Raw genomic sequence first — 11,573 nt, forward strand, 5'->3', positions numbered from 1 at the left:
TTTCTCATAGTCAACTAAATATTTAAAAACCACCTTTTCATACATCATATACCCAATTATCAGCTTCTTTGGAAAACATTTCAGTGAGAGAAAAATTTTTCCATAACCAAAGGAGTCCAAAAAATTCCAACAGTGCTTAGATGACTTTTGATGGAATTGGGAGAACAAAGCGAACCAACCTAGAATTCTTTATTTATTATTTTTGAATCAAAGATGGTCCGCTCATAAGTGACAGTAATATCATCTGAGCAAATGCTTAATGATCCAGAATATTAAATTCTAATGCAACTCAACCTACATACCTTCTAATCCTAATTCAATTCAATCCAAAGTTTCTTCTTTTTTTTTCAACCGAATTGAAATTTATCTTAAACTAAGTCAGGCTGGGTCAGATTATGGTTGGATTGAATTAAGTCTCCAACATTAATCAAGTGACATAGGTTATATAGGAACATACAGATAGTTGAAAGGTTTGGTGAATTTTTGTTACATTAATATTAATTAGATTGAGGTCCTAACTATTCGTTAATTTCAATATTATACTATAATCATAAAAATCATATAAGAAACTTACATAAAACATAAATACAAATTGAAAGTGTAAATGTGAGTTATTTATTTTATTTATTGATTTATTTATTTATCAAGTTGGGTCAATTTCAAGTTAGGTTAGGGTTAGATTTGAGTTGGTTCAAGCTTAATCTAAACCTAATCAAACTTGTGGCGAGTTGGGTAGATCTAACCCAAGCTGCGCCTCCAGGATTTGCTGATGTACACTTTTTCCCCACTAGTTTGTCTATTATGCCACGTCACTAACATATATGAAATAGTTAAAAAAGCCATGGTTACCAATTTAACAAACGTCTATCATGTAATGCATCGCTTTACCAAGCATAGAAACAAATCAACATCCCTCCAGTGTTGAGGACTAGCATCCTAATGTTTTTGCTTATTTAACCAGGTGCTAACCTTTAAGATTATTTATCATTGTTTTTTAGTTTGACAACATTTTTCGAAACTCTTTTACTACCATAACAAGTAAAACAAACACTTTGATTATCTTAGATGAACAGTATCAGCAACTATAAGGATGAAAAATAGATATCCCTATTTGCCTATCCAATTAATAGAATTTTTCGAAAAAAGTTCGCTATTATAATTAAATTTCTACATCTTGGTTAAATTGGGGATTGTCGCAGTGGTCATATCTCTCTATGTCAAACTAGAGATTCTAGGTTCAAATATTAAGTGGTGCATACTTAAGAATTAGGACTTAGGTAACACAAATATAGGTGGTCTTCCTCTTTTTCTCCCATTTTCAACCTATTGTTTATCCTATTGTATATCCAGGTAACCTATTGTATAGGTGGTCTCCCTTTTTTTTTTCTCCCATTTAAAATTTACACCATGAAAAAGATCTGTATCTTGCAAATTTTCCTTCAAGAGTCATGCTCCATGTAATTTATTGTGTATCCAAAATGAACAACAAGCCACATTTTGGTCTACATGTGGGCATCAAAGGCTTATTTAGGATAATATTGTCTATTTTTCCTTCAATGGGATTTAGAGTTCACTTTCTTAATTAGTTAAAAAAACATCTAATTTTACGATTTTAGGTGGAATCATATATTAGATATTAAGAACATTATTTACTATTATTTTACTCACCTGAAGTATCATTACTAAAGTCCCCATGTTTAGGACTGCACTATCCAAGATTTGAACCTAGAATATCCAATTGCTAAACAAAGATGACTATTAGGGTAAGCCCCAATATTTGATTTTAACTATTTGATATACTTCCTAAATTCTTTTTGAAATTTTATTCAAATATTTTCAAACACTTACACCTCATTGAATTGTATGCTAGCACCAAAGCCTATAAATTCTTCTGCCATATTTGTAGATCCGCCGCAGCGGTTCCTCAGCCACCTATCAAAAACTCAGTTTATTGATCTCACTTGCATTACTCATACTTGATGATGCTTGTTCTGCATAAGTCTAATCTCTTGTTTATTATTTAACTTTGAGCAAAAAGAGCAATGGTAACAACACTGAACTCGGCCTCCTCCAAGACGGGCTCTTGGGTGCCGGACCAGTCTCCCTGGTTTGTCCTTATTTGTATAAGTCAGTGCAAGTCTAATCATGTTTGTGCTTCCACAAGTATTTGTTATGGTTTCATCTAATCTCTCTGTAAATACTGTACTCTCTCTCTCTCTCTCTCTCTCTCTCACACACACACACACGCGCGCGCACAATCCTTGAAGAAGTGTGGATGGTAAGAAAAACGGGAGTTTCATTTGCATTATTTCCATAGTTACAACGAGAACTGTTGCTGGAAATTGGACCCGGGGGAGACCGTCGGCCGGAAGGGAGAGGCTCCGCTGCCTGGGTGGCGGGTGGCGGCTCGTCGACGGGCGGCGTCCTCCTGGAGACCTGCAAGAAGCCGGTGGCCGGGCTCTCCGGCGCCGGCCCTCCGATGCTGAAGTCAGTGAAGGGTCAATATGAGGAAAGGGAGAGAGAGGATCCAGAGAGTGAGACGGAAAGAACCCCCTCTTTAAGTGGAGGAATTTCCCTTTTATAGAGAGGGCCGGGTTACCTATGATGTGACAGAGCAAATTGTTTGTCGTACAATTAGTCATGAATGCCCGATCGTGTGAGTCAATGCTATCATTGTAGGAGATTAAGCCGAAGCACAAGTCGTCGTGGAGTCATGCCGTCATTTGTAGGCATGCGGCTTTGCCGTGAGAGGCTCGACGTCCGTAGGCGATGGAAGCCATACGCTTTAATTGTTGAGTGAACCGAATGTCTGCACGACCCATACACATTAATTGTTGGCGAAGACAAAACGTAACCTTTCGGTCGTGCTGCGGGAGGACGTAATCTCAGTACGCAACTCAGGCGTCCTCGGGTTGGTTAGGCTATCCGAGTGCCGCCAAGCCAAAGGGGGTCTACTCGGTCGGCCCCTGCTCGGAGGGGTCTGCTCGGTCGGCCCCTGCTCGGAGGGGTCTGCTCGACCTTGCTCGGTTGACCCCTACGCGGAGGGGTCTGCTCGGTCGGCCCCTGCTCGGAGGGGTCTACTCGACCGGCCCCTGCTTGGAGGGGTCTGCTTGACCGGGACGTGGTGACACTTTTCCCCCCAACAAGAACATCTGTCATTAGATTTTGCACACGTCACATACTCATTACACCACCCAAGAACATGTTATTATAATGTATAAATGAACATTAGCAATTGGGAAGTTTCACCATCTGCAAATAAAATGGTATTATTTTCGTAATAATGTATTGTAATATTTGTTCAAGATATACAGACAAAACTGGTGCAGCAGCTAAATGTAGAGGTGCATTTTAAAATGGAAACACAAACACCAAGACTGCTTTCTCCCACATCTATGGAGTAGATGGTTTCGCAACGAGAAAACGGTACAGATGCCTTATCTCCACAAATATGTATAAAAGTCGCTTTGGCCGAGTGGTTAAGGCGTGTGCCTGCTAAGTACATGGGGTTTCCCCGCGAGAGTTCGAATCTCTCAGGCGACGTTAAATTTTGTTTTTTAGGCTTTATCCCACCACCCCCGCCCCCCTCTCCTCTCTCTCTTTTTGCTGTCTTACATCCACTTTGGCATTATGTGAGCTGAATCATATCCACAATGCAGCTCAAGTCCCACAAAATCCATAGTGTGTGTGTACACACACATATACATACATATATATACACATATATATATATATATATATATATATATATACACACACACACACAAAGCGACTTCTAACGGTCTTTGCGACTTTCATTGTCAAAGAGTTTGGCACGAATCTACATTCCTGGAGTGGAAACGATAGTTTCATCTACAGGATGAGAGGAAGAAGTTTCAGCAGTGGAAGTTAGATTTTGATTAGGTTTTTCTTGAGTAAACATAATATCTTCATCTATAGGATGAGAAGAAGAAACTTTAGTAATGGATGTTATATATTGATCGTCTGCTTGCAATTTCTCTGATTGGGAAATTTTTATTACTTTAAAGTTAATTGTGTTACTATCAAAATTCTGTGAACCAAATATAATCTGGAATATATAACCGAGGTTGAGTGTCTTTTTAAAAATAGGGGGAAGAACGAATCTGTCAGACTTTTTGTCGGTAGCAAAGTTAACTACTGGTACACCAATTAATTATTGAGCTAATTTGCCAAATATTACAAAATTTGCAATACCGATTAGATCCTCAACAATGGCATTCAATTTGTACCTATATATAGGTTAATATAAAAATATTATTCGAATCTTACACTATAAATATATTTTTTTAAAGCAAATAAAGAAAAATGTAGGACAAATATGTCTTTACCATGGTATTGGAGGTTGATCATTTTTTCCGCATTGATTCAAAAACAATTTCCATAAACTTTTATAACTGCTCTGCAGTTATGGCATGCTTTATACCCCTAACCATAACTATTGTCGATCATTTTTAAAATAACCTCGCATCTAAATTTGATCCCCTAAAAAAACAATTTTTTGGAAAAAACATAATACCTAGTTTGTATTCTAAAATAATATTATATCACCTTAAATAAATATTTTATGTTCTAAATGTTGGAACATTTGTAGTATTTTTTTGGAGTTTTATATCATACCTGAAATTTATTGGGATCCAAGTCCAATAAATTTTTTATTTCTTTTCTATTAGTGGATGCTTCCTTACGAGGGTCAAAGTTGCTTGTTCTTGTCATGCCATGAATATAATCGGAGCATTTTGTATTTCTAATCTGAACATTAATACTATACATATTCAGGTAAAAGACTGGATAATTTTTATATAATTCGAGTAGTGCCAAAACTATTTTATCATAACCTGTTTTGGTAGTTGATAATTTGTGAATTCATATAATATTTTGATCTAAAAGTGGTGGATAGACAATCATCTTTTGAATAAGAAGGAAACCATAGGAAAATTTTATTGCAAAGATGTCTAACACCATTTTTTATCCAGCAAAAAAAGTAGAAAGAAAGTTACCTTTATATGTTCTTATAATCATGCCAACCAAGATAACTATGACAGGTTCGTTTCTTTCATTTTTGTGACCAACAGTTTCATCAAATTCTTAAGCTAATTTACCCCAAAAAGTGATAGCCAACTTTTCGTTTTTGTTAGTCAAATAGAATTTGAAAGCACAATGTAAAGAAAATGGAAGAAATAAAAAAAGCACAAATATTTATGAAAATGAGAGCCAAATTAGCTTACTTTAAGTTTTCAATTTCCAAAATTCTTTTTTTTTGGCTAAAAAAAAGGGTGGGGGGAGGAATTAGCCCACCCCCACGTAGCAGCCCCCACTCCGCCAAGAGAATGTTCGATGCGGGTAGACTATTTCCAAATTTCTTTTATAAACCATTTTTTCTCTGTTATATAACTAGTCAAGGGGGCCAACTATTACGAAATGACCAATATCATCTGCATAGGAGGAAAGAAACGTTATATAACTATATTTTATAAATATTTGCTAGAAATAAGCCTGTTATTTTGCAGGCATAGCTGTTAGATAAATATCATTGTACTTTATTGCTATGATTTCACTAAAATCAATAAAATTGAACTTATGTAAAGGTATAATGTCAATGTTATTGTCCACATGTTATATACTTGTCCACTTATTTATATAGATCATATATTCATGGACAGTTGTCTTAAAATTTTTTCTATTCCCTGCTATATTAATTTTTTACAAATAACATACATGTGCTTCAATAAGAAGGCTTCCGAATTGATCAGCAGCTTCTTTTCATATAGATGCTTGAATGGAAGTTCCCTATATATAGAAAAATATATCAGCGATATATACATAAGAATTTGACACAAAAATATCATGAAAGAAAATAAGTAGAAGTTTGAATAACCTCTTCATCAAGAAATATGCAGTCAAAGCTCATCAATTGATTTTCCATAATGGGGTTTATGGAATCCCACATCCTTGAAAGCCTTACTTTGATTTTCCAATTACGTTTTTCCAGCATCAATGTGGATAATAAACTATACTCCATTTCTTGAATCAACCTATTTTTTATAGGAAATACTACTTAATTAAATAGCATCGATAAATTCTTAGAATATTTCTTTTTGTAGATAATAGGAAATTACTTTGATCATAAAAAATGGTACCTAAAGATAGACTATTAATTTTTTATTTATAAATAATGTTCCTTGTGTAATTGCTCAAAATTGTAAAATTATTTTTAATCAAAATTTTCAATCTCTATCATGAAGTTACTCTTGAAACAACAACATATAATTGCCCATGCCAGAACACAAGTTTAGGCAAGCAAACTCCAGCATTTTAAAGTTTGTTCTTCACTTTTGTTAATTGTCATTGCATAACAAAGTTTGACTGAAAATTATCCTTGACTTTTTTTCGGCATTTTTTTTAAAAACCTTTCAAACAGATGAGGGGAGAATTTCTTAGTAAATCCAAAATAGGATTTTTTTTTTTTTGGGAAGAAACTGTTTCTAACTGAAGCATTTTCTTCCTTAAAAAAAAAAGCTTTCAATAAAAATTAAATAAAACCAAACATGACCACCTCTGATTGTGATTTTGATTTCGAAGCAGAGCACCTTCAAAAAAAATAAATTATGCATATCTCTGCGAATGCATTGGATTAGTTACTTTTTCCCCAAGTAAGATCATCCCTTTCTAATAATATTTTAGAAAGTAAAAGAAGTTATTTTTTTAAACAAATATTTTTCACACCCCCTAAGATTTATCCCTCATGTGGCCCCCCCGCCGAGTACCTCTCCGTACCTATTTTCTTTTGTACTCTTTTTTTGTGGTGCAAAGCTTTCGATGTGGAAGGCACCTAAGAGGCACGACGGTAATTCTCGACGTGGGATATAAATAGGCAATTCTCAATGTTGGGGTATAAATAGGCGAAAGGCGCATATAACAGTTGCGCCGAAGCGACTGGCTGTCCCTACATTAATTTTATTTCGATACGGATCCAACACCATCTTTTCGACTTCTATCTCCTTTGAATATTCGGGGATTAAGACTTGGAGTCTACTGGAGAGGCTTTCGATCTATTCATCCCTACCATCCAAACAAAAATTGCCACGTTCTTGCTATCCCCTCCTATTCGTCAAGCACATTATTTTTTTTTTGAATTTGTACCCTTTCGTCGCATTCCTTCAGGCAGTCATTCTTTTTGTCACTTTCCTTCGGGCGGTCAGCACGTGAGATACACTAATATCAATAACTTTTTTTTAAAAAATTTTGGGGCACTTATTGTACGTTTTGCGACTTTCCTTCGCCCGGTCAACACATCAGGTACCATAGCACCAATAACTTTTAAATTAATTTTTTTATAAATATTTTTTTAAATATCAAATTTTATATAAATATTTTTCTAAAATTAATATTTATATGTATATCCTCGTAAAACTTTGTTATTGTACATATGCATGTAATATAACGGTTGTTCCAACGGTGTTAAAAAAATCATATTTATATTAATTAAAAATAAAATAAAATTTTAAAATTATGTTATTGCCTCTGTCTTCTTCTTCAGCTATCGGGATCGCGATCTATTTGCATATCTACGTATTAAAAGTATTTTAGTCATTTTAATTTGAAGGCATTAATTTTTTAACGTCGTTAGATAGCATAGATAAATATGCAAAAACAAAAATAAAAAAGAATATAATGACAAAATAAGTATTTGACGAGGGTATATATGTAAATATCAATTTTGAAAGGATATTCATAAAAAAATCATAATTTTTTTATTTGGAGGCATTGATTGTATATATATATATTCTATATATATATTATATCATTTTGGGCCCTCATTATTATTACTATTCTTATTTTTTCCGACCTAACGTTCACTGTGTCGCTGCTAGGGAATAGGCACCTTCTTTGGATTGCCAGTCAACTCTTTTCTCGTCAAAGCTAGGTATGTTCTAATATTAATAACTTTTTTCATTTTGCGGCACTTATTGTATGCATAATATTTTCTTAAAGAAATAGGCGCTTTCCACTACGACCGCTTTCCGCTGTGACTAACATGTGGCACTGTGACCGGCATGTGGCCGCGGGCAAACTAGACATGCATTGCCAACAGAACTTCTTTGGATTGCCCTTTAATGAAGGGGATAGATTATTCTATATTCTACTATTTTTATGGATTTAGAGAAGTAGTTGATCCAAAGATTCGTTACAAGAGAGTGATTAGAGATAAAATTTTTCCATCTTTATTTACACTAGATTTTTGTTAGAGCTGATGCAAGATTTTAGATTATTGTTTGGTTTTATGAGATATTAAATTTTGATTTAGTTATTTCAATAAAAGTTTGAATATTGATTATTTAAATTTATTTTGCTATTTATTTATGATATCATTTTGAGATGCCTTACATGCTTGTGGAAAGAGTTTACTAGTGAGCATGCGGCGGTTGCTGACTCATGACCTCTAGTTGAGGAGTGACAATATTATAGAATCAGAGCATAAGTAGATAAATTTTAATATATACAATCAGACATAGGATAAGTGTAGATGGATAGACATTAGGGATATTAGGATGTAAATCTATGTTAATTATAAAATAAGTTATTCGAAGAATTGAAACATTTTATTCGATGATCTCTAACTAAAGAAAAAATATTGTACATTATCTATTTGATAATTTTGGATCTTTTTATTGAGAGATATTTAGTGAATCCTAAGAATATTGGTGGTTTAAATTAGAGTTGCGCAGCAAAAGCATGGAAAATTGAATTATTTTCAAATTTGTTAGATACGATAAATTTGATTTGAGAAGTGTTATGACCTCATTTGAAAGAAGTAACCTCACAAAATTTTTTAAGAGGAGAGAATATAACACCACCCTAGCTATTAAGGAATTGGGTCAGGTCTACTTGACTGGTGCAGATGCATAACCCTATTCGACTTGGAGTAGGAGACAGACTCCTACTCCATCTTGATTTCTAATAGGAGCTAGAAAACCTAGCTTCCATCAGTTATTTAAAGACCCCCAATGCCCTCTTCACTTCACAACCGAGAAGTTTTGCCAATCACCATTATTAGACCACCGTTTGTTCCTTCTCCTTTTTTTGACTTCCAATGGTCTTGGTTTACGGTGCTCGCTGAAGATTTTAGCTAAACACTCACCAAAGATTTAGGTTTCGAGAGAAATTTTGAAATTAATTGGATCTATTAGTTGGATTGTGCTCGTAAGATAAGTAATGTGACTCTTTTTCTAAAATTATCAATAAATTATAAATATTTTTTGAATCGAATAATTCTTGATCTATAAACTTGGTATATAGTATTTTATTATTATATATGTTTTTTTTGGAATATTGTATGATTCTTGGTCGAATGTATTAGTTTCGATATGGATTATGCTTGATGGATTTCTCTATCATAAGATTTATGTATCTTACATTTTGAAACACTAAACACACATATGAGAAAAAGAGTTTTGATCCAAAATAGATTTGGACTCTCAACTAGACTATATTTTGCTATTCTGCCAATGGGGGTTGTATATTATCATTTTGATATCCTTCCAGTAGGGCTTGTACATTGGTACTTCGATACTTTGCTAGTTGGGATTATATGTTGATACTTCGATACTCTGCTAGCGGGGGTTATATGTTGTCACTTTGATACCCTGTCATTGAGAATTATGCGGCGGCACTTTGATATGGTCATGTTCATTGCTGTCGAGATGCACTTGATATTTTGAAAGAAATTGATTTATAAATAAAATTTAAAATTTGCAATGATTGGATAGTATTTAGATATGGTTTTGAATTGATGTACTTTGCATGATTATTTTTAGTATATTAATTATTTATCATATTGCTTGGTTTATTTAGCTAAAATGTTTATTGCTTACTGGGCTATCTAGCTCATTATTCAATACTCTACTATTTTTACAAATTTGGAGAAATAGCTTGATCTGAGGATTTGTTATAGGAGAGTAACTAGAGACAAAATTTTTATATTTTTATTTAGACTAGATTTTTGTTAGAGTTGATGCAAGATTTTTTATTATTGTTTAGTTTTATGAGATATTAAATTTTGATGTAGTTATTTCCATAAAAGGTTGAACGTTAGTTATTTAAATTTATTCCGTTATTTGCTTATGATATATTATTGAGATGCCTTGCATGATTATGGAAAAAGTTTATTGATGAGCATGCAACGATTGTCGTGACCTTCAACTTGTGATCTCGGGTTGAGGGTGTGACGATTTTATGATATCATAGTATAAGTGGATAAATTGTGACACATAGAATCAGACATAGGATGAGTATAGGTGGGTTGATACTTGAGATATCAGGATGTAAATTTATGTTTATTATAGAATAAGTTATTCGAAGAATTAAGAAATCTTATTCGAGAATTTTTAAATAAAAAAATATTGTCCATTATCTATTTGATACTTTTGAATTTTTTCATTGAAAGATATTTAGTGAATCTAGAGAATATTGGTGGTTTAAATAAAAGCTGCATAGCAAAAGCATGCTCAGATATTTGGAATAGGTAACCTCAACTTTTTAAAAACTCCGGTAAAAAAAATTTGAGGATGAAATTTGTTATGGGGAGAGAATGTAACACCTAGCTCAGAAGAAATTAGGTCTGGTCCACTTAACCACTCGAGAGGTAAGAGTTATAGGAGACGAAGAAAGGGCAAAACCCTTTTCGACTTGGAGCAAGAGATGAACTCCTCCTCTATTCTAATTTTCGATGAGAGCTAGAAAACTTAACCGCCATCGGCTATTTAAAGACCCCCACACCTGTTTCACCTCACATTTGATAGGTTTTGGCGATCACCACCATTGGTTTCTTCTCCTTCTCCTCTTGACTTCCAATGATTTTGGCTTACGGTGCTCATCAAAGATTTTAGTTGAGCGCTCACCAGAGTCTTACATTCTGAGAAGAATTTCCAAAATTAATTGTACCTATTAGTAGAATTGCATTCGTAAGATAAGTAATGCAACTTTTTTTCTAGATTTATTAGTAAATTATAAATATTTTCCGAATTAAATTATTTTTAATTTATAAACTTGATGCATAGTATTTTATTATTATATATGGTTTTTTCTAGAATACTGTTTGGTTCTTGATTGAACGTATTAGTTTCGATATAAATTATGCTCAATCTATTTCGATGTCTTATAATTTTATGTATCTTACGATTTGGAATGCTGAACATGCATTTGAGAAAAATAGTTTTGATTCAAAATAGATTTGAACTTACAATCGGACTATATTTTGATATCCTGTTAGTGGGGGTTGTGTCAGGATCAAGCGCTACCATTACACCAAAATCTGCAGGTGTTAGTGAAGGTGCAACTTTATTTTCTTAAACTAGCGTAGGGGCCTATAGCGCCACGAGTCGACTCCGACCAAGCCTCGCCCGACTCCGGACTCCGACAGGGCCTCGTCAGTGGGTTCAGGGACCTCCTAGTGGTATAACCCACCTTACTCCTCCAGCTCATCCATGTTGGCAGGCGGCAGGACTGACTCGGCCTTTCAGGCCTCCGCCAATGTTGACTCGGGCCTCCTTATC

At 34.1% G+C, this 11,573-nt stretch overlaps 1 non-coding gene across 1 annotated transcript; it reads left to right on the forward strand.

The window, feature by feature from the left end:
• Window positions 1-3,461: 3,461 nt before the first annotated feature.
• On the forward strand, window positions 3,462-3,543 carry TRNAS-GCU (transfer RNA serine (anticodon GCU)). Its single transcript has one exon. It is a non-coding gene; the product is annotated as a tRNA-Ser (tRNA).
• The last annotated feature ends 8,030 nt before the right edge of the window (window positions 3,544-11,573 follow it).

Source organism: Phoenix dactylifera, chromosome 10 (assembly GCF_051530095.1).
Source record: "Phoenix dactylifera cultivar Ajwa chromosome 10, Ajwa_hap1_PhDact_Kaust_v1.1, whole genome shotgun sequence".
Taxonomy (NCBI): Eukaryota; Viridiplantae; Streptophyta; class Magnoliopsida; order Arecales; family Arecaceae; genus Phoenix; species Phoenix dactylifera.